This window comes from Phoca vitulina, unplaced genomic scaffold (assembly GCF_004348235.1).
Source record: "Phoca vitulina isolate PV1807 unplaced genomic scaffold, GSC_HSeal_1.0 scaffold35, whole genome shotgun sequence".
NCBI lineage: Eukaryota > Metazoa > Chordata > Mammalia > Carnivora > Phocidae > Phoca > Phoca vitulina.
In genome coordinates this window covers 5,262,080-5,289,492 of record NW_022589738.1, presented here as the reverse complement: position 1 = coordinate 5,289,492, position 27,413 = coordinate 5,262,080, and the positions used below count along the sequence as shown (strand labels likewise).

General features: G+C 40.0%; 1 protein-coding gene and 1 pseudogene across 13 annotated transcripts in view; one reads left to right on the top strand and one right to left on the bottom strand.

Annotated features, from left to right (window-relative positions):
* DMD (dystrophin) overlaps positions 1–27,413 on the top strand; it is a 2,446,616-nt gene that overhangs the window by 2,002,524 nt on the left and 416,679 nt on the right. The window lies entirely within an intron of this gene.
* LOC116646094 lies at positions 2,942–3,757 on the bottom strand (annotated as a pseudogene).

The following is a 27,413-nucleotide window of genomic DNA, read 5'->3' as shown; positions in this document are numbered from 1 at the left end:
CCCAACTTTATATTAAGAACTGCAAAGTAAATTTCAGCCAATTACCTCATTCGGGGGAGTCATTAAATGGAGGTACCTCTGAAATTTTGGAAGGCATGTACAGCCAATTAGCTGAAATACTACTCAATGTCCTCTCTATGGTTACAATCTTTCTAGTGCACTTTTTAATTGAAGACAACTTCTACAGAGAAGGTGAGAAGTTGCTACTTAGTGGTACTTGTTAGGATGGGATCACACATGTGGAAGACATTCATCTGTATCCCTCCTCCACTCACAAAGAATGGTACTTCATTCATCCAAAGCATACAGGGACGAAGGATTAAAGATTATTTACATGATCCAGAACAATTGCTCAAAAGTAAAAAAAAAAAAAGAAAGAAAAAGAAAGAAAGAAAGAAAAAATAAAAAAAATGGAAGCAGCTTGAGGCTCCTCAACTAGATAGGCTTTTTTTTTTTTTTTTCCCATATGGAATTCAATGCATTCATGTTTTAAAATCCTATGGAACAAGCTTATATGAGCATACATCTAAATATTCTAGGTGAGCTTTTAACAGTGAGGCAAATATTTGAATAATTTATCTCCCCTAATATGTAACCCATTAAAGGACACAATCACCTACTAAATGCAAGGCTCTATAGACTGCCCTGGAGAGTATGGCAATTGACCCAACCCAAATCCTACCTCTGGGACATATATGATAAGGGACAAATAAATAATTCCAATGCAATGGAGAAATGACACATCCCACCAAAGAAGAGCTGATGAGAGTATTCTAAAAATGTGTAGTTTGGGAAATGTATCAGAAATCTATTGGAAGATTTTCAGATTACATTAAAATGCCCAGTTAATAAACTATCAAAACTATCGAAGGATTTAAAGGAATGATCCATTTTCAAAATTTTTTGGATTCTATCTTATAAAACACATTAAGTATCCCAACAGTAGTTTCCTGTGATTCAGAAAGAGTTACAGGCTGTTGCCTCACATCAGAATAATTTACATATGTAGTAATGAAGCCTGTATTATAGACACGTGGAAGACTTGATGGTCTTCTGAGTCAGAAGTCAAAAGGGCCATCTCCAAATTGTTGAGGCTGCATCAGAGGGTGTAACCCCGAGCTAATTTGTCTAACGCAGTGACTCTTAAAAGGAGGGGCAGTTTCACCCTCCAGGAGACATCTGGCAATGTCTGGAAGCACTTTTTTTTTTTTTTTTAAGATTTTGTCTGTTTGAGGGAAAGAGAGCATGAGCAAGGGGAGGGGCAGAGGGAGAGGGAAAGGGAGAAGCAGACTCCCCACTGAGCACAGAGCCCTGCAAGGGACTCGCTGAGAACGCCACCTGACCTGAGCCAAAGTCAGAGGCTTAACCAGCTAAGCCACCCAAGCACCCCGGAAGCACTTTGAATTGTCACAGCTGAAGTGTAGCAGGTAGGGGCCAGGTATGTTGGTAAATATCCTACAGTGCACAGGATAGCCCTCCACAACAAAGAATTATCCGATGTAAAATGTCCGTCGTACTGCAGTTGGAAAGAACCTGGTCTAATGTAATGTTTACTCACCTTTCCTGAACTTCTGTCCTCTTCCACAGTAATAACAAATGCCCAAAAAATTAAAAAATCATTTAGTCATTTTTGCATGCTGTAAGATAATGAGTGACTTTAATTATTTAGTATAATTTTTATATTATAAAACATTGATAATATAAATATTGTTTAATTATTCAGACCATCATAGCTTATATTAGTGTATTATTTAAGATTTCATAACATTCATTTACTGAACTTTATAATAGTATTCATTACATAAAGACAAATATTTTGCTTTTTTTATTTTGACAATGATTCTTAACTCTAATAGGAAAATGTATAAATTAATAATATATTTTAAGTTATGTGCTGGGTTCGGCAACAAAATATACATGAAAACGTAGACTGAAATTTAACTGTTCTATAAGGTCAGAGAAAGCACTTCTACTTTTATGACTGGATATTTGGAATTCTTGCCTCTACCCCACCCCACCCCTAAAGTTTAGCTAATTTGATTTTTGTTTGTTTCTAAACCATGAGGTAACAGAGGTTCAAGTTGACATTTTCAAGCATATCTTGGAAAAATACATTTTGAGCAACAGTTGAGCACCATTTCATTCTGAGTTTGTTTTTTTTTTTTTTTTTTTTTTTTACAAACCCAGAGTATTTATATTACAAAAAAAAGAAAGTGCAAATGCACAAGACATGTCATTCGCACACAGCCAGTGCCGTTGGCCTCCTGGAGAAAGTGGGGCCCACGGTGCAGGTATCCAAGGGAGCAAATCAATAAAAATCTACTGGCCCAGAATGGGGTGGGAGTCAGCTTCGGGGCAGCAGGTCTGCAGCTATTCCCCCGACAACCCCTGCGGCTGCTGTCACAACCCCTTGCTCGGGACAGTCCCCAGCACCCTATCCCCAGAGTGGGTTATGAAACAAGATGTGGAAAAACCCTGCCTTACCCCCGAGAGACTGCCTCCCACAGAACGTAGCAGTTCGTGGGTTGGGCCCGTCCATCTGGTCTCATGCTTAGTCTTTACACTCTGGCGTGGGAACCATTATTATGACATCTCCTTCCTTGAAAGGAAAACAACTTCCCTGTCCAGGCCACTTTCAAAAGCTGGAGATCTGGGGGCAGAGACTCAGGTAAAAGCTCAGCAGGGAGGGATTGTCCCCAGAACCCCCAGGAGCAATTTGGATAGAGCACGGTTGGGGTGCACTGTCCCCCCCCCCCCCCCCCCCCCCCCCCCCCCCCCCGCCAAGAGGGAAGAGGGGGTGATGCTGTGGACCCTGGCCTGAGATACAGGGCAGATCCAGCTGCCCTCTACCCACACTGTCCCCACTTTCTCCACTCTGCCCACTGCTGCCTGCCCCTCAAAACTTCCTGATCACAAAAGGCTAGCCGTCACCCACAGTAGCTCAGTGCTGGGCCTCTGGGCACAGGGCAGGGCTCTGGATCTCTTCTTCTTCTTCCTCCCGAAAGTAGGCTGCCTTTCCCTGTGACCCGGGGGCCTGCTGGGCCTTCAGGGGACACGAGGCCACCATATGGCTGCTGCTGTGGCAGAAGTGACACTTCTTGGGCTGCGGTGGCAGCTTAGATTCCTTGGCATGGTGGTCTCGATCTCCACGGTTGTAGCTCCTGTCCCCCTTTGATCTGCGCTTCTGCCCGTTCTTCCCTTTGAGACACCTCTCGCTCTCAGCACAGAACACCCCAGCAGGGCTGGTGACCCGCCCAGATTCTAGGCCCTTAGCCGACTTCTTGTAGGAGGACTCCACTGCCTCACCCTCCTTCACGCTCTGGAAGCCCTGCAGGTGCACCTTACTCTGGTGCCCAAAGACCTCCTGGGGGGAGGGGGCGGGGCAAGCGCGACCCGGCGCAGGCGGTCGCGGGCAGGAAGCTGAAGCCCATGTGCACTTTGAAGCCCTTAGAGATGCCCGCCCCGTGCAGCAGCTGCCCCTTCCTCTGCCATCGGGGCGGCAGCGTCCCCGCGCCTCCTCCGGCGCCTTGGCGCAGCCACCTGCAAACTGCTGCTTTGACACAGAGCCCGGGGTCGTCAGCTGAGCCCGTGGCCCGGGCCCCAGGCCCGACGGCTGCTTAGCCCAGAGAAGTCTCGAGGCAAAGGGGTGGCTCGGAGAAGAGGCTGCTCCATTTTCCCCATCACCCATTCTGAGATTTTTTATTTAACTGATGGGCTGTGGTGGCTGGACATCAGAATTCTTTTTTTAAGATTTTATTTATTTATCCGAGAGAGAGAGAGAGATCACAAGCAGGGGGAGTGGGAGAGGGAGAAGCAGGCTCCCTGCTGAGCTGGGAGCCCGATGGAGGGCTCCATCCCAGCACCCCAGGATCATGACCTGAGCCAAAGGTAGAGGCTTCACCAACTGAGCCATCCAGGCGCCCTGGACGTCAGAATTCTTAAAAGCCGCTCAAGTAACTCTAATGGGAAGCTGACTTTGAGAACCTCTGTGTTTGTGTCGTATCCCACTTGGAAGACTCTATAGGTAGACATCCTGGGTTCACATTCCTCTCCAGCTGTTTACCAGCTATCTTTCTGACCCTGGACAAGGGACTTAGACCATATGCCACGATTTCCTCATCTGTAAAATGGGGGCAATAAAAATTTCTTTTGCATCATGTATATATGCCATTTACAAATCAGTTTCCTCTGAAGATCATCTTGAGGAAAATATGCAGAATTATTACTCTTTATAGTTTTTTCAGTAACTTTCTGTATTTCAACATCAGTGTTACTGATGGCTTCTGTCTTTAACCAATGATCCAAATATGGATATAGGTTATAAGGATAAAAACAATTTAAGACAAGTATAGCAGTCAAAATTCACATGGTAGCTAACAGTGTTGAGTAATTAAAGCAACTGAGGAGCTGAGTCATGTGCACACCGCTTTGATCCTTCCCACCATATATTTGGCATTGTCATTTCACTATATATAATTAAATTACATGCACATGCACACGCAGAAAGTTTTTCAAGAACAGACATTACTACTTTCACTAATATGAACACCAAGAACATTTTTTGTGAACCCCTGGGAAATTTCATGAAAATCAGCTTGGAGCGGTTCTGCTCAAAATCATGAGAGATGTAATCACAGGTAGACTGAGTCAACAAATAGTGATGAGGAGAATTTAATAAAACACCAGCTGGACATGTACAAACAATCTAAACCATTATAATTACATAATCATGGTGAAAAAAAGAGCTTTGGGTAATCCTTTCCGGAAACACAATCAAAATGATTGCATTTATAAGACTAGTATTTATTTTGGTGGTTAGAAGATCTCTTATGATTCTATCACCTCTTTGTGTGTATGGCAATTTTCCAAGTTAATCTTTACTTATAAGTTATCTCCAAATATTAACTTTATTATTATATTATTGAGAAATGGCAGTCACCAAATTCCTCATTGGGATACTACTAGGATCCATTTATACATTTTTAAACTAGACTTATTGTCAAACCCACTGTCCCTAATATTTAGCAGTATTAATACCACCTCACTGAGTAAACTGGAATGTACACATAGTTTAGCTGTCTACTATATGCCAAGGACTGGACTAGCCATTGAGAATTCAGAGATGAATGAGACTTGGGTTGACTTCAGTCATGTTATCAGGAAACTCACACTCCAGTTGGGGAAAGAGAAGGGAAATTGAGTAAGAGGCTTATGTACAAGGCATACGCTTTAGCAGAATTTGAAGTGGATAACTGCCCAGTGGGATCCGGTAAGGCTTCTTAGAGGAGGGGACATTTGAGTTGGGCTTTAAAGGCTGAGTGGAAATTTCACTCATTGAGATAAACTCCTTGAGAGGAATTACTTCAGTAGAACTTGCCATAAGCCCAGAAATAAATGGTGTGCAAAATCAATACCATCTGTCAATTTACTCAATCTACTTTGCTCTCACCTTCAGAAAAAAAAATTCAGAAATATAATAAGAAATTTGAATCTATTTTGCTATCTCTTAAAATGAGTTAATTTGAGGAGGAAATTGAATATGATAGAAGAGAATCTCCCCTAGGGGAAAATACTGTTTATTGTTTGCTTGCATCTAATTATTTTCTGTCAAAAATATATTATGTATAAACTTGATGATTAAAAAATCAGATTTCTATATTGGTAATGCCATTTATTTTATAGTATATTAATCACAAAATGCTTATCTTGGTGACTTTTACAAACTTAAATGAATAAAGTACAAAAATAATTTATATCGTATTACACTGTCATAGATTTATTAAACTAACCCAAAATAGCACTCAGTGAAATAGAGACCCTTGATTCCAAACACCTCCACCACAGGCTTTGTCTCTGATTGTCATCAAGTCAGAGAAAATTATCTAATAAATTGTTGACTTACAAAATGAAAATTAGAATATCTAGGGGGCCATCCTTGTTCTCTTCATTTTTGTAGAGCAGCTCTGGCCAATAGAAATATAATGTGACTTAAAAATCTTCTAGGAGCTATCCTAAAAAAAGTAAACATGAAGAGGTGAAGTTAATTCCAACAATATGTTTTATGTAATCTAATATACCTACAAGATTATCACTGTAACATGTAATCATTATAAAAGTTATTAATGAAATTTATTTTTCCAATATATTTTACTCTTACCATACATCTCTGTTCAGACCAGCCACATTTCAGGTGTTCAGTAGCCATAGGTGGCCAATGATTACCATATTAGAAAGAACAGTTCTAGAGATTTCCATTAATCCAAAAAAAAAAAAAAGGACTTCCAGACATTCACTGATAAGTACTTCTTCACTGCTAGCCACGGGAGCATTAACAAATGGAGTCTACAGATTTTAAATATTCTATCTTACCATCTCCGAGGGCTTCAGTTTTAATGCCATACTATTCTTAAAGAATGTCAGACATTCTTTTTTATGGAATACTCTGAAAGAGCAATTAGAAGTTTATGATGCACATAATGCAAAATACAGGTCATTTTCCAAGCCTGTTATAGAAGCACAAAAACCATAGTCATTTATTACTTGTGAGAATACTGTCTCAAGTATGTCTTTGTTTGGGTATTGGCGATATTGCGAGAACTTTGTGATAAGAAAACAGTCTTTAAGAACAAAATTAAGAACAAGATACCAGACTTAAATTGATAACTAGAATGAAAACCTTTTTTTAAATGGAAACCTGGTTTAGTCTATCCATGGGGGTACATCAGGGAAACACTAGTCAGAAAAAAATATGTCACATCTGTTAAGTTATTGAAAGTTACTTGACTCTTAGTGACTTAACCAGAAAATGCCCTTGTAGCTAGAGTCCTTCTTGATTTTCAGGTAAACCTATTTATCTAACTTTGCAAGGCCACTGGGACCTTTTTTGCATTGGAGGAATCATTTGCAGCCATTCAAAGTAAAATTGAAGTATCAACTCTGGAAAACAGCCACTAGTGAGCAATCAGAAACCTGACCTCAAGATGACTTGTGAATTGTGAATCAGCAAAATAAACTCAATTGTTCATTTGCTAAGTATGTATCAATTATCAGGTGCCTTCCAATTTAGAAGTAGTTTTTTTTTCCCCAAACGTTAGTTTATAATTCAGATGTTTGGGATTTGGAGTAAATTTACCATGGGGGAAATATTATAAATTATAATTAATTTCCTAAGCTATCTAATTTAATTTTTAATATGCCTGCATGCATTACTTGTCATTTATAATAATTCTTTCCCCAAGTGTTCACTTCCCACTAGAGTAATGAAAGTGGAGTATTATTACATGGTACATGGTTGGATACTTTTACAAATTTTAATAATTAAGTATTCATTTAATGTGTTTTAGCAAAATGTAGCTAGTATCATAAGCAGTTGATTTTAAGATAGCATTGCTCAGAATGAGACTAAGTCCAACAAAATGGGTCAATACGAGTCTACTTAGAGAAAAACGTCAGGTAAATAAATGGACAAACATGCCATTCGTGCTAAAGGTGATTTGTGAAACTGATTACAGTTGACTTACAGAAAATGCCTTCAGACTTTCAGTTAAGAATGCCAGGAACTTATTTCCACCACCACCACCACCCCCCCCCCCCCCCCGCCTCATCTCACCTGCTGTTCCTTCCTCCTCTAACTCCTACCCGCTTTCCTTTTCTGATTTTAATAAGGATAGCATCTCCAGAAAGGACGGAAGATGGCAGGAAGTGGCATGAGATGGGACCAGAAATGGTAAAATAGCTCAGCCTTGAGGGATTAGGGAAGTCTTCCCGGATATCAAAAAGATGAGTTTTGGGGTGCCTGGGTGGCTCAGTTGGTTAAGCATCTGCCTTCAGCTCAGGTCATGATCTTAGGGTCCTGCGATCAAACCCCGGGCATCAGGTTCCCTGCTCAGCGGGGTGTCTGTTTCTCCCTCTGCCCCTCCCTCAACCCTCCCCACTTGTGCTCTCTGCTCTCTCAAAGAAATAAATAAAATCTTAAAAAAAAAAAAGATGAGTTTCTCAGGTAGGGGGAAGGAGGTATGAGGAGTGTGCTAAGCTGGGCAGCATGCTGTGCACACTCTGAAGTCATAGGAAAGTGATTTTGAGATGATTGCTCCTTAGTAAAACTGGAGTTTGGATGGAGAGAGATGAAGCTGGAAAGTGAGCCAGCGCCAGAAAGGGTTTTTTAGTTTTTCCTTGGGTAGCAGTGGACAGCCACTTTGTTTGTTTGTTTGTTTAGCAGAGGAGTAACTTCATATAAAAGGAAAACTGAATTGAAGTGGGAGGGGCAAGAACTCGGAGACAAAAATATCCTTTGCTAGAGTATTGACGAAAGCTAGGTGGGACGCAGTGACATAAGTGCTGGAGAGATGTGAATTGGTTCCAAGCTTTGGTTGTTTTTGTTGTTGCTGTTGTTTGAAGTTGGACTTTGCCATGTTATGTAACGGATTCACGTGAAGGGTTAAGGTGAAGGAAGAAGCCAAAGTTTCTGGTTGGACAGCCGGAGGCATTCACTGTAGGGAACCCAAGGCTTAGCGGATGTTAGGAGGGGCAGTGTTTTATTTGTACCCAGGATTTAATTTATAGAGGTGACCGAGTGATGGCATAGACAAGTCATTGCCATGAAAGAAGATTTCTTATTCACAGTTCCCAGGAGAAGGAGACATGCAACACTTCACAGGGCTCTAAGGGGAAGTACTGGGATCATTGAGGAGGCAGAAGGAGCCAAGGAGAAAGCATGATTTCTCCTTTATTGTGGTTTCCCTGGGAAGGAACGGATGGGGCAGATGAGGCAAGTTTGGGCAAGTTTAGGATTGGATAGTTTGGATGATTTCAGCAGGCTCTGGGCTGTAGGGTGTCTTGTATGCTCCGTTGGAATGACTTGGAAGGCTTGTTAACATGGAGATGACAGGGCCTTCCCCCCTGAGTTCCTGATTCTGTAGGTCTGGGGCAGGCACAGAGAATTTGCAGTTTTAAAAAGTTCTCCTGTGCTGCCGCTGCTGGTGAGGGCCCAACTTTAAGAATACTGATTTAGGGGGTGCCTGGGTGGCTCAGTCAGTTAAGCATCTGACTCCTGCTTTCAGCTCAGGTCATGATCTCTGGGACGTGGGATCATGGAATCAGATCGAGCCCTGCAATGGGCTCCGCGCTGGGCATGGAGCCTGCTTGAGATTCTCTCTCTCCCTCTCCCTCTGCCCCCCCTCCCCCACTCCCACCCTCCTCACTCTCACTGTCTCTCTCTCAAAAAACAAAAACAAAAACAAAACACTGATTTAGGATATGTACAGTTTGGGGAATTTCTGAAAGGACCATAAATTCAGGGAATATTCCTGGGCAGTTGGCTATGTGGCTTGGAAATTCACATAGAATATTAGGCAGGAAGTAAAGATTTGGGAGATTGTATGTATCAAAACAATAATTGGAATTTGGGGAATACCTGCAGGACAGGGCTGTGTCTATGTACAAAGAAAAGTAAAAAAATGTACAAAAAAAAAAAAGCCCAAGCTTCACTGACCCTTCAGAATAGAGGAGGGAGAGGAGCCCACAAAGGAGGCCCAGGAGCTGAGGAGGCCAAGGAGAGAAGACATTCACAGCCAACATGAGACATTCTTCCGAATGATTGCACTGGCTTTGCCAGCATGCATTAACTACTCCATAATTAATTATAGTTATAAATACATGTTTTAATAAACAACTAAAGTAATACAACTGATTTTTTAGATAAAAAGTCTCATGTGTCAATTAGAATTCGAAAGAGTTGGCTTAGGAGGCTGTGGAATTATTTCTGGAACGTTGTTACCATTCCGACTATCTTGGTGCTCCTTTTTCAGGGGATTTGCAGTGCTGCGCTTTCTTCTTTTTTAATGTTTTCAGTGCTAGCAACTTTTCCTATTTTGAGGGTGGTTTTGATTTTTTGCATCAGTCTTAAAAGCCTCTTATGGTGGGATGCCTGGCTGGCTCAGTCAGTGGAGCGTGCAATTCTTGATCTCAGGATTGCAAGTTCAAGCTCCATGTTGGGTGTAGAGATTCCTTAAAAATAAAAATCTTTTTGAAACAAGATTTAAATTTAAACCTCTTTTGGTTTATAAAATAAATAGACCTAGATGCAATCGATTCTTTAAAAAATTAGATACCTTCTAGAATTTCTTATGTTGTTGAAAACTCTTTAAAGGCAGTTTCAAAGGAGGAGTTTAGTTCTTAAATTGTAACATTACTCACTACATTAAAGGACAACATTCCTTTGAATGAATACATTCTTGGTCAATTTCTTTTCAGTGGCTCTTTACCTCTAGTCCTCTCAGATAGATGCATATAGAGATCTCACTTTCTCAGAATGCCTCTGAGAGATGTCTTGACTCAAACTTTCTCGATCCTGAGATTCCTGGTACATGGGCACTCTGTGGTGATAACCTAGTCAACCTGTCTCTGGAGAAGCTCTGACTTCTATCCAGAAGACTCCACCCCCGCCCCCCGCCCCAACTCCTCCGCTATCAAGAAGGCAGACAGGAATCGTCAGGGGAAGATTTTCAGAGGGTAGCATTTTCATCTAAGACATTTCTCTCACGTTGGAAATGAGTTTACTAAATGCAAGGTGTTACCTTCTCATTACAAGAAGCCTTTCATATTAATATAAATGCATGTGGCAGTTGTGTCAGAGATAAATCACCCCCTCCAACTAGCACATAGAAAGAAGAGTTCTGAGAGTTAGCACATACATAGCTTCTCAAAATATACTTTCAGCCATGATGTGCTATTTCAGGTTCTCTTCATTTTCAGTCGCGTTTTTACTTTATATCATGTTGTATATGTATTTTATCTAATCCATGTCCTGAGATTTCTCTGGCTCTTGAATTTGACCTTTTCTGATGAACAGAAAACTAGATTTTATTTTATTTATTCCCCCAGCATAGTTGTGTTCTAGATATAATCATTTATAGGCCATAAATTCATTATTTTAGGCGAAACTTGAACATACATCACAACTACTTGAGGACTTGTTAAATCACAGATTGAAGGGTCCCACCACCAGAGTTTCAGATTCAGTTAGGGCTGGGGTGGGGACTGATCATTTGTATTTTTGTCACATCCCCAGGGAATCCTGTTGTTGCTGGTCAAGGACCATACTCAGTGAACCACTGCTTAAAATATTATTTAAAAAAATTTAGTCCAGGAAACTCTCCTACATAATGGGGCCTAAAGAGTTGTTTTGGTTTAATTTGGTCAGTAGTTTTTCGTAAGCTAAATTAGTACCAGCAAAACTGAGGTTCCTCCCTAGGGATGAGTAGGGAAGAAGAAATTTTTTTTAAAAAGCTAAATATTAAGTTATTCATTGTGTGAAGAAAGAGAGAAATGGAGTAATTAGCAATTTCTTAGACTGGTTCAACAAGGCAGGTCTACCACAGTCACAAAGGAAAGACGTACAAATTCCTAACATGGGGTGATTTCCGCAAAACACGCACAGGAGACTAGGGATTCATGGCGTCCCCTTCAGACACAACCTCCTCTTCACTCCTGCTACTTCCGTGTGAGTGTCTGCACTCTCCCTGTCCTTCGCGTGGCCAACAGGTTCCCACCCTCTAGAGTTTACATTCTCGTTGGGAAAACAGCCGATAACTTTGTGATTCGTGCTTTTTTTTTTTTTTTTTTTTTTTTTACAAAATCACTCTGGCTGCTGTGTGAGTAGTAGGATATGGAAAGGATGGGAGTATAACTCGGTTCTGAATGCCATCTCCTCCAAGCTTTGTTCCATCAGAATTCCCTTCCACCCTAACTTTGAAGTCACCTTCCTGCTGATTCTTTGCTGTCAGTTTACTCTTTATTGCCCTTCCTCTTAGTTAACATACACACTTCTCAACCTCAACACCACTCGTCTCCCATCCCCTTCCAGTGTCACCTCGCCTCTCTCCATTTCATGGCCAATCTTTGTGAAACAGTGGCACGGCTGGCTAAGTCCCCTTCTTTACCCACAAGTCCCTTTCAACCCATGTTATCTGGTTATCACTCCTACCTGCCAGGCAACCTGCTTTCACTAAGAAAATCAATGTCCTCCCCCTTGCCAAATCGCCTGACTCAACTTCTCTGTGTAATTCTTTCCTTCTTTGGTTCCTTGACATCCTCTTATCCAGGTTATCAAATCTGACCTATCTGCCTAGTTTGCAGTCTCTCTTGCAGATGATTCATGCTCTGCCTCTTCCGTAAGTATGGATGCTCCCCAGACCCCATCCTCAGCCCTTCTTGGCTTTCCATCCCACACCCTTTTCAGGATCATATCTTCGTCGGAAGCTCCCTTTAGGACCTATAAGCAGATGAGTCCCAAATCATTATCTGCTTCCTGTATCTCTCTCGGGGGCCATTCCATATTTATGTCTGCAGCTCCCCAATGAACCTCTGTATTTAGGGCACAGGGCTGCTACTTACTGATAAGCACAGGTAGGATGTACTAGCTAGTATCTGCTCTGATTGGTTGGGCTTTGGCTATAGCAGACGGTAAATATTTTGAGACTTATTCCTGTCCACAGTCATTTCAAAATTAGCATGTCCCAAACTGAAATTCCTAGCAAATGTGGACATTCACTTCTATTCCCTGTTTCAGAAAAAGACACCATCATTTACCAGTTTTCTAAGACAGAACCCTCTGGGTCCAGCCTGACTTCTTTCTTTAGTATACACTTATACTCGGGCATGAAATATTGCTGATTCTATGTCCTAAAGTCTCTCCTGATACACTTTTCTCTGGGAATATCCTTCATTTGGGGATTTTATTGCTGTGGAATCAAACACACCTGATTCAAATCTTGTAGGCTTTGGGCAATTTTCTTAATTTCTCTAGCCTTGCTTTCCTCCTAAAATTTCTGTGTTGGCTAGCTGAAAGGAGTAAATGAGATTATTCACTTGTCTATTTTTGCTTTTGTTGCCTGTGCTTTTGGTGTGATATCCATGAAATCAGTGCCAAGCACCAACATCATGAAGCTTTTCTCCTGTTTCCTTCTAGGAGTTTTATAGTTTCAGGTCTTAAATTTAAATCTGGAATCATTTTGAGTTGATTTTTTAAAATTTTTTAGAGAGAGAGAGCTGGGGCAGAGGGAGAGGGAGAGACTCTCGAGCAGACTCCCCACTGAGCATGGAGCCTGACACGGGGCTCAATTCCAGGACCCTGAGATCAGGACCTGAGCTGAAATCAAGACTCGGACACTTAACCGACTGAGCCACCCAGGCACCCCCATTTTGAGTCGATTTTTTTTGTATAGTGTTAGATAATGGTCTAGTCTCATTCTTTTGCATGTGGATATACAGTTTTCCCTACACCATTTATTGAAGTAACCATCCTTTCCCCATTGTAGATCCTGGGTACTCTTGTGGTAGATCAGTATGGATTTATTTCTGGGCTCTTTCTTCTGTTCCATTGCTCTATATATGTTTATGCCAGTACCATACCATGTTTTAATTACTGTCACTTGGTAATATATTTTGAAATCAAGAAGTGAGATGCCTCTGCTTTATTCACCTTTTTCAAGATCTTTCTGACTATTGAGGGTCTTTTCTGATTCTATATGAATTTTGGAATTTTTTTTTCAACTTCTCTATAAAATGCCATTGGGATTTTGATAGGGATTGCACTGAATCTGTAGCTCGCTTTGGGTAGTATGAACATCTTAACAATATTAAGTGTTCCTATCCATGAACATGGATGTCTTTCCTTTTTTTTTTTTTTTTTTTTGGTATATTCTCTAATTTCTGTCATTCATGTTTTGTAGTTTTCGGTGTATAAGTCTTTTGCTTCCCTACATAAATTTATGCCTAAGTGCTTTATTCTTTTTGATGATACTGTAAATGGAATTGTTTTTTCAAATTTCCTTATCAGGAAGTTTGTTATTAGTGTAAAGAAACACAATTGATTTTTGTATCTTGATTTTGTATCCTGCAACTTTACTGAGATTACCATACAGAGACAGACAGGTATGTAAAATGCAACCAAGAAGAGTAGGTACTATGATTGTTGTCCATGATGTTATTGCTATTAGTTTCACCCAGAAAACTGTAGTAGCCTCTACACTGGTCTCCTTGGATTTAGTTTCATTTCCTCAGCCAGAGTCATCTTCTAACATGAAGGCTGACGCTGTCACCTCCATACTTGTGCTTAAAACTCTTCAGTACTGCAAATCCTTGGAGTAGCATTCAAGGTCATTCACGATGTAGTTTCTCCATGACCCCATTTCTTTGAATCCCTCTGAGGGAGATAATATAACAAAAAATTCAAGGCTACCTGGACATTACTCTCCTTCTGTCTCCATACTTCTCTCTGCTGGGAAGACCTTCCACTTAACCTCCCCTTCTCAGCCCAACTAATTTTTTTTTTTTTTTGAGAGATAGAGAGAAAGAGAGAGCACATGCCTATGAGCTGGGGGTGGGGCAGAGAGAGAGGGAGAGAGAGACTCTTAAGCAGGCTCCATGCTGGGCACACAGCCCAACTCGGGGCTCAATCTCACAACCCTGAGATCATGACCTCATGATCATGGCCGAAATCAAGTGTCAGACGCTGAACCGACTGAGCCACCCAGGCGCCCTAGCCCAACTAATTTTTATATATTATTCAAAGTAATCTCAAATTGTAGAATAGACTTCTGGTCCACAGGGCATCTCAGTCATTAAGTCATACAAGATGAGCATGCCCCAAAAGGCTGCTGCTCAGATATTTCGAAGTTAAATGGCTAATAATCATTTCCCAGAAAAGGAAAAGGCAACAAAATGGTGGCACTGATATAAAAATACATAAGGATATAATATTTTCAATTCTGGATTATTTTTTCTAGCCTTTTAATATGAAAATGTTTAATCATACATCAAAGCTGACTTTTACAGTGAGCATTTATATACCCACCACCCATATTTTGCTGTTAACATTTTGCTATTTTTGCTTTATAACATATCCATGCAACTATCATCCCTCTTTATCAGATTAGTTTTTAATATTCTGATAATCTTACCCTTAAATATTAAGTTATCTTTTTAAAAAAATAACATAGCTGTTTCTATATTGGTAAAGCAAAATAAGCTTGTTCTTGTTAAAACAATATAAATTGACTGCTTTTGAATCCAATCCATTGAAATATCCATTAAAAAGCAAACCAGAGAATATAAAACATGTTCTATTAATACTCCACTATACCTGATTAGATGCAGACCATTAGGAAGAATTGTTTTAATTAAAGGGTCTGGGTTGCCGATATACAAAAAGCCTGAAGTTTTCTATTCCAGTGAAATGTTTTGTGAGGACTGTTTTTTCTCCATCTTTATAAAATTTAACTTTGACCTATATTTTGTTAATGCACCATGGGTTAAGCTATACTATGACATGCGCTAAATAGATCTGGCAGTTTGGAAATTGGATTCTTTTTCGTTCCTTTTACATTAAATCCCCATAACACCTTATTGATTAATTTGTATCATTACCATTTTAAAGAAAACTCTCAGACTGGCAGGTGAGAATTAAAAAGAAACAAACCAACATGGTAAGCCCACCTCCAAGCCAATCAACATGGAGTCAGTGTGTCCTTCTAAATTAGTAGGGCACAGCTTTCTACAAAGTCACAGCATGACTTTATATGCTTCAGTATTATTGCTAAAATAATGGAGAATACACTATCTTCCATATAAAATGTTTCTTTTCTGTAAGTTTTTATGACACTTAGCATACTGCAATGACCACATTGTTCAGTTCCAGAATTAGTAGCACACCATTGTGAATGGCTCAATTTGCAGTGTGGTTACTCATTCAACCACATTCTTGAGGGTTTACGATGTGCAAAGCATTCCATTAAGTAGTGTACAGGCAGAAGTTCTCAAATGCAGATGATCTGTGATTTCCTCCATCAGCACAGAAATGAGAACTATAAAGAGTGAAAGAGAGAGTGGGGGAGGGAGTAGACCGAAAAATGTTAATAAGCTTGTCACCAGCCTTTCTTGGAAAAGCCTGCCCTGTATTCTGAGAGCATGTTCTTGTGATTTTTTTTTAGTTGTTAAAATGCCCTTTCAATTACAATACAGTGGTAACAGTATATGGTGAGCTTTGTGTTGTTTTAATAGTTATCGTGCCAGAATTATCATTTGACATCTGTGGTAATTATCGTTTGCCACAATAGGCTGTGGAACAAGCCACCTCAAAACTCAATAGCTTAAAACAGTAACTGTTTCTTTACTTCACTAGCTTGTGGCTTGATTTATTTATTTATTTTTATGTTCAGTTACCACTGTATAGGACATCAATAGTTTTCGATGTAGTGTTCAATGATTCATTAGTTGCGTACAACACCCGGTGCTCATCACCACACGTGCCTTCCTTAATACCCATCACCCGGTTACCCCATCCCCCCACCCCCCTCCCTTCTGTAACCCTCAGTTTGTTTCCCGGAGTCCAGAGTCTCTCATGGTTCGTCTCGCTCTCTGATTTCTTCCCCTTCAGTTTTCCTTCCCTTCCCCGGTGGTCCTCTGCACTATTCCTTATGTTCCACATCTGAGTGAAGCCATATGATAATTATCTTTCTCTGATTGAATTACTTCACTCATCATAATACCCTCCAGTTCCATCCATGTCGATGCAAATGGTGGGTATTCATCCTTTCTGATGGCTGAGTAATATTCCATTGTATATATGGACCACATCTTCTTTATCCATTCATCTGCTGAAGGGCATCTCAGCTCCTTCCACAGTCTGGCTATTGTGGACATTGCTGCTATGAACATTGGGGTGCAGGTGCCCCTTCTTTTCACTACACCTTTCTCTTTGGGATAAATGCCTAGTAGTGCAATTGCTGGGTTGTATGGTAGCTCTATTTTCAACTTTTTGAGGAACCTCCATACTGTTTTCCAGAGTGGCTGTACCAGCTTACATTCCCACCAACAGTGTAGGAGGGTTCCCCTTTCTTTTTTTTTTTATTATGTTCAGTTAGCCACTGTGTAGTACATCATTAGTCTTTGATGTAGTGTTCAGTGATTCATTAGTTGTGTATAACACCCAGTGCTCATCACCACACGTGCCCTCCTTAGTACCCATCACCCTTTCTTGTGGCTTGATTTAAATTGGGCAGTTTTTCTGCTCTGGCCTGGGCTAGTTTGCCCATCTGGAGGGTGCCTAGGAACTCATGTGTCTGAGGGTCACTGGATCAGCTCGGCTCTGCCACACATATCTTGCTCATTCTTCTTCCAGCAGGTGAGCCCAGGCGTGCCTCTTGGCAAAGGCAAAGGTGAAAGAGCAAGAGTGGAAATATATAGACAACTTTTTTAAGCCTATGCTTCCATCAAGCCTGCTAATATTTCATTGGCCAAAGCAAATTTTACTTTATTGCCCAGTGCGGTAGGCAGAAAAATGGCCTCCCCAAAATGTTCCCATGTCCAAATCCCCAGAATTTGTGGATATGTTATGGTACATGCTGAGGGAGAATTAAAATTCCTGATGGAATTAACATTGTCAGTCAAATGCCCCTGAGATGGGGAAATTATACTGGATTATGCAGATGGGCACAGTAGAATCACAGGGTCCTTATAAGCAAAAGAGGGAAGCAGGAGAGTGGGAGTCAGTGACAGAGAGAGATATGAAGACGCCACACTGCTGGCTTAGAAGAAGGCAAAAGGAGCCCCTAGCCAAGAAATGTGGGTGGCCTCTACTCGCTGGAAAAAGCAAGGAAACAGATTCTCCTGCAGCTTCTTCAGAAGGAACACAGTCCTACCAACACTTGAATTTTAGTCCATCAGACCCATTTCAGATTTCTAACTTCCAGAGCTGTAAGATCATAAATTTGCCTTGTCCTAAGCTACTGTTTGTGGTAATTTGTTACAGCAGTAACAGGAAATTAATACACCCTCCATGGTCCAATCTTTTCCATAACATATATTATTTTTTAATGTTTTTCTTAAAATTAGATGTCTTTGTTTTTTGCTTTTAGCTTTGAGTAATAATACCTGTAACATTATAGTTTGATGTGCTAGTGTGGGTCTTTTTAATAATACGTCCACACAAAAATAAATGTTAAAATTTAAACTGTTTTTCTGCATGATGCTGCCAATCAGCTCCCTACCTATAGCGTTAGGCAAACCACATTTTGCGAAATGTGGGTCCAGGTGATCTAAGGGAGCAAGAAACTGCAAAAATGAGAATTTCCAAGAGAAGGAAGCAATGGGCCATTGGGTAGAATTGGGGGCAGACAAAGGTGGAAGAGAAAGACAAATGATCCCGCAGAACTCTAGCCCACTATCTGCAGTTGTATCAAGCAATGTGAAGCTTGCTCATCTTGACGAGTCTTAATGCTGGTGGATTCATTGTTCTTTCCACTGGCTGAAACGTTCACTAGGACTCTTGCCTGTCTTCTGGCTTAAGCTTAGGTTTATCCTACTTCTTCTTAGAAAGATCTTCCAAAGTCCAAGCTTTCCCCCAGCTGGGATGTACACTTGCTCCTTTCTATAAAGAAAGCCCAGGGGTGCCTGGGTGGCTCAGTCAGTTAAGTATCTGCCTTTGGCTCAGGCCATGATCCCAGGGTCCTGGGATCAGGCCCTGCGTTGGACTCCCTGCTCAGCGGGGAGTCTGTTTCTCCCTCTCCCTCTGCCCCTCCACCCACTTGTGCGCTCTCTCTCTCTCAAATAAATAAACCCTTTAAAAAATTTAAAATAAAAAAAAGAAAGCCCAAACTTCTTTGCAGCACTCCCCAGTCATTTTGATATCATACTAAGCAGATAAGGTGTCTCATGGCTGGGGGCTCCAAACTCCTCAGTACCCACCTAGAATATGTTCCATGGCTGAGGGCAGTCAGTATCTGAGGTACCTAACGGCATGTGTTTTGGCACACCCAGGGGCACCTGTTTTAAAACATTTATCAGTTGGGAACTTCTTGAAGGCAATAATTTTGTTCTGTTATTCCTTCTGTTCATCATTCATAACATGATACGTGGTAGGTGTGATCGTTGATTGAAATTGATTGTCGATTGGTAGGTAATTGTTGATTGAAATAAAATTAAATAAATAGCAAATGACTTATTCCAGGTCAGACGTTTGCACAGCTTTATTTCTCTTCCCTCTGCAGCCTTCCATTGCCAGCTCTGTCTACCCATAGGCCGCATCTGTAGGCCAGGCCCGTCTTAGTTTCTGAATTAGTCTTAGTGCCTCTGGTAGTGCAAACCAAAATCCAGGCTTCCCATCTGATGGGATTTCTCATTCAGATTCTGTGGCTCACAGACTTCGTATTCAGTATAGGAGGAATAAACCTGGAGTGCCCAACCTGGGATTTGAAAGTCCCGCATTCCTGACTTCCTTTTTTTCCTCTTCTCCCCTCGCCTCCTATTGGTCCAGTAGTCTTAGTTATTTGGATACTAGTAAACCCTTGGCAATTTTTCTTATGTCAGTTCTCTAGAAGCTGTCACAAGTGAGCGGAGGCAGGATGGCACTGGGCGATAGAGGAAAGAGCATAAAACCAAGAGTTAGAAGCCCTGGGTTCCAGGAAAACCTCCGGAGCGGGATTTAGGGCAAGTCTCTGAACTACTCTTGGCATCAATCTCCTCATCTGTGAAATAAGATTAATGGTGTATCTCCTGCCTGTGCTTCAAGGTTGTTTGGAGCCTCGTATGGGTCTCCCCTACCCCGCCCGTAGAGCGTATAAATCTCAGATGTGTACAGATAGCCTGTAACGTTCTACAGTAAGCTTATTATTTCCAGGATTCTTCAAATCAATGATCAGCATTGATCCAGTTCAACATAATCATATATTAAGCATCAATATGTGTGGGAATCTCTCTGGTTATTGATGTTAAGGCAAGTGTGTATAGTTTATCTAAAATAGGACAGAAGTGTAATATTGATATAAATCATCAATGTATGTTTTTAGTAGATTTATCTTCTCAATATAAGGATCATTTTGGCCCCAAATTAGTTAGACAACTTAAATTTTGATTAATCTGCAAATAAAATGATGACATCAAAAGAGCTACTTCTTTTAAATATCACTTCTTTCTTACATTGAAGCTAATCTGTCATTTAGGACAAGGAGACCATGTGGTTTGAAAATTCATTGACATTACAGACCTAAAACAGTGGCTTTTGAAACCTCTACCAGTTTCATTTTTCTTTGTTTTACAGATGGAATGGTGGTATTTCTGAGTATTTATGAAGCATACTAAGGGACTGAAAAAAAGTGGTGTATTTTGCAAACCTCTTACTTAACTATTATTCTCTTTTGCCAGCCACATAAGAAGCCTTCCTCTTTGTCCCTGGGCTGATTTCCTCTCCTAAACCTTTTCAATTCTAAGCCCAGACAAACTGCTGTGGTTCTTTGAGAGGCCACACAAAATAAGTATTGTCCAATGCTAACACTTTGAAATGTGATATTGTAATTACTTACCAAGTGAACATTAATCACTACCAGATTAGAATGGAATTACCTGTTATATTCACATTAATAGCAAATGAGCTTTCCCTGATTGATGTTGTTATAATGAATAAAACAGGAATTACTTATATCTGCATTACAAAGATATTAGACTCTTGGGATTAATGTGATTGTGATACATTTTATAAAAATTAATAATGAATGACCATTTAAAATATGTAGGAAGCAAGTACTTGTTTGTGTTTGCTACATAGCTCTATCAGCTATGTCACTTCTGTGAGTGACTTATTAGCATAGGGACAGTGATGAATAATACCAAGCATTAGATATATTAAATCATATCTTTTTACCTGAAAGGAAGCATTTTGTTTTTCAGAATTTTTGTGCATTTCCTGTAGAATATTCTAAAGGCCTCTAAAGTGTAGATCTAACATCAACTAATTTCCGTTTAAAAAAAAAGTATTTGAAGGCTGATCTGCTATGAATATTGAACCAGATGTTAAGGAGCACCCTAGTCAAAACTGAGACTTGGGGGGTGCCTTGGTGGCTCAGTCATTAAGCATCTGCCTTCAGCTCAGGTCATGATCCCAGGGTCCTGGGATTGAGTCCCGCATCGGGCTCCCTGCTCCGTGGGAGGCCTGCTTCTCCCTCTCCCACTCCCCCTGCTTGTGTTCCCTCTCTCACTGTGTCTCTCTCTGTCAAATAAATAAATAAAATCTTCTAAAAAAAATAATAAAACTGAGACTTGGGAGCAGAGAAGCAGAACGAAACCATTCATATACAATTTCAAAGGAGTAATTGAGCATACACCTATCAAGGGGGATAAAAAGTCAGGCTCTCCCACTCAAGGTGCTTTCTTTCTTTTTCTTTTTTTTTAATAATTTTGAGATTTTCTATGGCAACAAATCCATAGCAGAAAGCAAAGAGTTTTACATCAGTTAAATGATCAGAAAGTCATTCTTATAATTTTGCTACATTGAACATTATTTAGAATGATATTAAAACAGCTATAAGACACGTTTGTCTAATGTAAGAGTTAGCATTTAAACCAGATTAAAATAATTATGTCCTCAAAAGGGTGCGTGTTAAAACTGGCAAAATCTAAGTGAGCTCTGTATTTCAGTTAATAGCATTCTACCAATGTCAGTTGCCTGACTTGGATAATGCACTCCAGTTATTTAAGATAGTATCATTGGGAGAAGCTGGGTGAAGGGGTACATGGGAATTCTCTGTACTATATTTTTACTTTCTTGTGAGTCTTTAACCATTTCAAAATAAAAGTTATTTTTAATAAAACTAACTATATATTTGAAGAGAATGCTATCTTTTCTAACCAGTGGCTTAACTGCTCAGTCTGAAAGAATATGTGGAGGTAGTTGGCAAATTAATTACACTTCTGACCTCGACTTGATGATTTTTGAGCCAGTAAGGGAATAAATGCGCCAACATATGTTATGGAACTTATAAACATAGAAGATAAAACAATAGAAGCTAATTATTTCTTGGTGTGTTGCACTGGGTCCACTTAACACTGTTTATGTAGGAACCTACCGCGATTATAAAAATGAACACAGCCAAACAGCCAAGTAAATTAATTGAACTTTAAAGGTGCTGTGCATGAGATTTGAAATGAAGCTTACGATGAGCTTTGCATTTATTGTCCTACAAGGTAGACACATTTTTTTCTTAATTTTAGCGTTCCACGTTATATGCTACAGTATCAAAGGAAAACTCTAAAATAGGCACTCAAAATCCTGATGTGCCCTCCCTTCCAAAAAGGCAGCACCACAATGAATCCAACCTTCAGAGTTAATAATATCTCAGAACCAACCCAGCAGTTGTACCAGCATGATTTAGCTCCTGCTGTGGCTATTATTATTTTTATTTTATTAATTTTGCAATTAAATTGCAGAGTTAAACTCAACCTATTTCAAGCTGTGGCTTTTTTCCACTCTCCTCAGAAGTTCGTAGATAACTTCAGATGTTCAACAGTGAAAGCAAACAGCCTGGATATTATTTCCGTAGCACCCATTTTGTGTGGAAAAAAAAAAAGATTTCACAAAATCTCACACAAGTTCCATAGCTACTTTTATTATATATCTAAAAAATAGAAAAGGTTAAAAGAGCAGTGCCGATTTTTAATACAGCTACATCGTGAGCCAAATCTACCTCATTTTCGTCAAGAAGTTACTGAAGTGGCGTGTGTATACAACACCACCAGGTATTTGAAAGGAGGTCAGAAGGTAGATAGAAAGCCTCTCTAGCCCTTGGGAATTGTACATTCTAATAGTATAAATGTAGCAACTTTTTATTTTTTTAAAAGATTTTATTTATTTATTTATTTGCCAGAGAGAGAGCACAAGCAGGGGGGAGTGGCAGGCAGAGGAAGAGGGGAAGCAGGCCCCCCACTGAGCAGGGAGCCTGACATGGGGTTTGATCCCAGGACCACAGGATCAGGACCTGAGCCAAAGGCAGACACTTAACTGACTGAGCCACTCAGGTGTCACTAAATTTAGCAACTTTACATAGACTTATTAACAACTACCTTATTTATCTTGAGGCTCAATATATATTTTGCAGTTGTGTAGGATCCATGAAATATTCCACATGTCATTTAAACAGGGGCTTTTTATAGAAAAAGTGACATTTGTAAAAGATTTGAAGAAATGCACCTGGGTTAGTAAAATCATAGTTTTCTTTGGACTTCTGGAATGAGCTGGAGTTAGCTTTATATCTGATATAGTCAGATATGACGAGCCGTTTGCTAAAGACTAAGGAGAGAAGCTACATGGGGGTTACAAGTTAACAGACTACTTTATGGTTAAAAGAAAGAAAGAAAGTAGAGTTGCTGCATCCCCCTTTGACTTGGTGCATCTCACTTTGTTTTTTTTTAAAGATGTCATTTATTTGAGAGAGAGAGAGAGAGGCACAAGCAGGGGGAAGGGGCATAGGGAGAGGGAGAAGTAGACTCCCCACTGAGTGGAGAGCCAGGCGTGGAGCTAGATCCCAGGATCCTGGGATCATGACCTGAGCTGAAGGCAGACCCTTAACCGACTGAGCCACCCAGGCACCCAGGTGCACCTCACTTTAGTGGTTAAGTAAAGTGCTGGCCATCTGGGCATCTTTCTGCCCGTGTTCCCATATAGCTGGGTATTCATGGACCAATAACGCAACCTTGCGGAACACTATATCCCTTGCCGACAGGCAAGCTTTCTAAGTGCCATTTACATCCACATTTCTGTGTTTCACTCAAAGACGATCGTTCGTGCCAGAATTATCCTACAGTGGGGCATAGTGATGAAAGCGTTAACTGTGTCTGAACGGTGGCTATGCTCTTTTCACAAGCTCACAGTGTGATCTTCCTACAAGCCTCTTAGCCTCTCTAGAATTCGTTTCTATAATGTGAGGAATAAAGGTTAATATTGGGAAGATTAAGTGAAATAAGTTATAGAAAGCCCTTAGCATAGTGCCCTGCGTATCATGAAGGCTTAGTATGTGTTAGTAGCTTCGTTGTATTATTATCATGATTATCATTGTTAATAATAATGAACCCTGGTTATTGGAGGAGTTGGTTTTGTCCTCTTATCTCATAGTCAAAATAGGTTTTAAAGGGTCTTTTATGTCTTCTTTCTGGTGGCACATTATAGATACTTAGAGTAATGTGCTTCATTTGTGTATGGTTCTTTTTCATTTACAAAGTGCTCATTTATGTTATCTTACTAAAATTTCAAAAGCGAGTATAAAAGAGTCAGAATTTATAAGAGTACAACTGAGAGAAGTAAATATTTTGCTCACTGATTTTTTCAGTTTAGCTGACTCATATCTTCTCATGCTGCATATCGTCTGTCTTGATGAACAGAACGCGAACCTGAGGTCAACCTTGTGTGTACATATTTGTTCAGCCTGAGAAAGATCCAGAGGTACAAATACTGGGATAATCCAGATTTCCCAGGAGAAGGTAGCATACACAGTACAATTTCCAGGAGGTCCATAAACAGTCTGTTAAAATGTTAGCTCAAACCATATAATATTTCTAGTATTCAAATGTTTGAGACCTACAAAATTAGCAGGGTTTTTTTTTTTTTTTTTGCATGTTTCAACCTAATAGCTAAAAAAAAACATGTAGCTTGAAGTTGCAAATTGTTCCCAAATATTGTACAACAAAAAGTGAAGAGGAAAATAAATATTGCTAATAAATTATACCTGGGAAATTCCAGGCCAGAAAGTCCCACCCCCCTCATTTATTTCACCCCCTGACCTCTGCAATTGGCCAAATATCTTGTTAGCAAAATTTTTCTTTCCATAGATCATTTATAGGGATTTCTGGTTAGAACTGGTAGGTCATGACACTTTACTAAAATGAGAGTAGGGGAAATAAAACTATAGATTTACCTACAAGGAGAAAGAATATGGGAGCAGCAACAAGAAAATATGAGCAATGACAAATTTTGAGAATATGTAAAGGGAGCAGAGAAGTTAGCATCTCTAGGAAAACTGAACACCAAGTACCTAGAACCTAGAAAGTCTTAGAAATTGGAGGCTCCGGATACTACAGAAGGCAGGGATGACGATGGGGCTGATAGTAGGGACATTCGTCAAAAGTGGGTCTAAGGAGCATTCAGATCCCCAGGCCTTTCATGCCCTTTTCATGGAATCCAAATTGTTGCCTCTTCCCTACCCAACCAGGAGACTGGAGGTTTGTTCTCCAGAGAAATTGTACTAGAAAAGATCAACATCCGGGGACATCAGGTAGAGAAGAAGGCAGGGGAGAATTTCCACACTGAAAACGGGAACTAAATGAAACTACACATACTGAACAGGATCCCCCACTCTCTCCAAGGCTCAAGTCCTAACTGGCTCCAGGCATACTGGCAGCAAGCATATACTCCCAGAGAGGAGATTAAATGCTTTCCTCTGGAGAAACTGAGTAGCCTTAGAGGAAAAACCTATTGCTACTCTTATTTGGAGGTCTTTGCCCACCTGCATAGGATGAAATTCGCCTGGTGAAAACCCTACAAGTAAAGCTTATCATTAATTTTTCAGTGCCTAAATCCTAAATATGGATGAGAAATGAGAGCAAAATATAAAAAGGGGGCAGGAGGGGTGGAAAGAACTCAGGGAAAATAGATACCTATAATTAACATCCCTAAAGACCTCAGTAAAAATATTTGATCCATAAAACAAAAAGATTTTATTAAAAGGAAAAATTCAAAGAACAAGAATGTACTTCTGGAAAATAAAATGTAATAGCAAAGGTGTAAAATTAAATTGAAAGTAGAAGGTAAATCTCCAAGAAAGCTGATAAAATAAAGACGAAGAAATGAATCATAAAAAAAGAAAAGATGGTAAAATTAAAGGATTAAATCCAAGAAATCCAACATCTCACTAAAGGAATTCTGGAGAAAATATAGGGAAGAATTTATCAAAAACATATATGTGAGAACATTTCCCGAAAATGAAGGACATAAATTTTAAGATTGAGAGTGCCCACCAAGTTCCCAGCACAATAATAAAAAAGAGAGAGAGAGAGAGAGAGACATCAGCACATATCATGTGACATTCCAGAACAGCAGTAAGATTCTAAAACCTTCCAAAGAAAGAGGTGGGTGTGGGGAGGGAAAGGGAAGGACAGAGGTGGGGAGGGAGGGAGGGAGAGAGGGAGGGGCAGAAAGAGAGAGAGAGAAGGAGAAAGAGAAAGAGATTAACAGATAGAAATCATGTCACTAATGAAGAATTAAAAATCGGAATGACATCAGACCTCTTAATAGCAATACTTGAAGACAGAAGCTAAAGAATCCTTTACAATTCCTAAAGAATTTACAATTCTGAGGGGTAATGTTCAAATTAGAATTAATAAATATATTATTTACTTTCCAAGTACCTTCCTCAAAAGCTACTTTTACGTTCCAAGTACCTTCCTCAAGAAGCTACTAGAAGACAAGCTTCATGAAAATTCAACAATTAAACAACAGAGAAGAAAACATGGAATCTAGGATATAAGAGGAGAGAGGGAATGAGAAGGCCTAGTATTACAGTGATGCTTGCAGGCCTAGAGCACAATCTACTTCTGATAAAATTATGGGTAAGCCATCCTGACAAAAGTTTTTACACAAACTGGCAAGAAATGCAGGGTGAAATATAACACACGTCCATTTAAAGCTCAGCTGAGCTCACAAGAAAGTAAGTAAAATACCGAGGTACTAATAAAAGAGGAGCCAAACTCTCACCCTGGATGTTTGCTGATAAAGAAGAAGCTCAGGTTCTAATAGTTTCTCAGGGAGAGGAGGAACAGCCAGGCTTGGTTGACTAGAACTGAGATCCCCATAAGAAAGCAAAATCCTTAAAGAGCTACACACCTGTAGCGAAAGAGCAGCCTGGGTAGAAATCCACGTTAGCAGCAAGAGGAGATGTCAAGGAAACGTGGCCAACTCAGCCTGAGTTCTGGGTAAGGAAAATGTCTTCTTGAAGAATTTGAAAAATCAGGAATTCCTCTCACATGTTTGGGGTCCGAATTAATACTTTGTGGCTCTGAGAAGTCTCAGACTCAGAAATTTACTGGAAGTATTCGTAGGTTGTTAGCATCCTGAGGATCAAACACTTTCTGAAAGCATACACCTTTAACTCAGGCCCTGCAGTTTCCACACTTAATACCCTATCAGACATGAGCTCACAATCTCAAATTATAAAGCATGAATGGAAATGCCATAAACAAGAGTCAGCTGGGGAAAACTAGATTCGCCTTCCATATCTTCAGATAATGGAACTATAAAAATCAGAAATTAAATGAGCATGTTTGAAATGGTTAGAAACACAAAAGAATCAAACGCTTAAGGAAGCAACAAGGTAGTATATTAAAAAAAAATTTGAGTAAATTCCCCATTAGTCCTCTATATATTAAATATGTAATCCATGTAATAAATAAAACTCAGTGGACATTTTAAACAGAAACTTAAAACTGAGAAAGAATTAGTGAACGGGAGGTGATCTAAAGAAATTCTCAAAACACAGCACAGAGGGGCGCCTGGGTGGCTCAGTTGGTTAAGCGACTGCCTTTGGCTCAGGTCATGA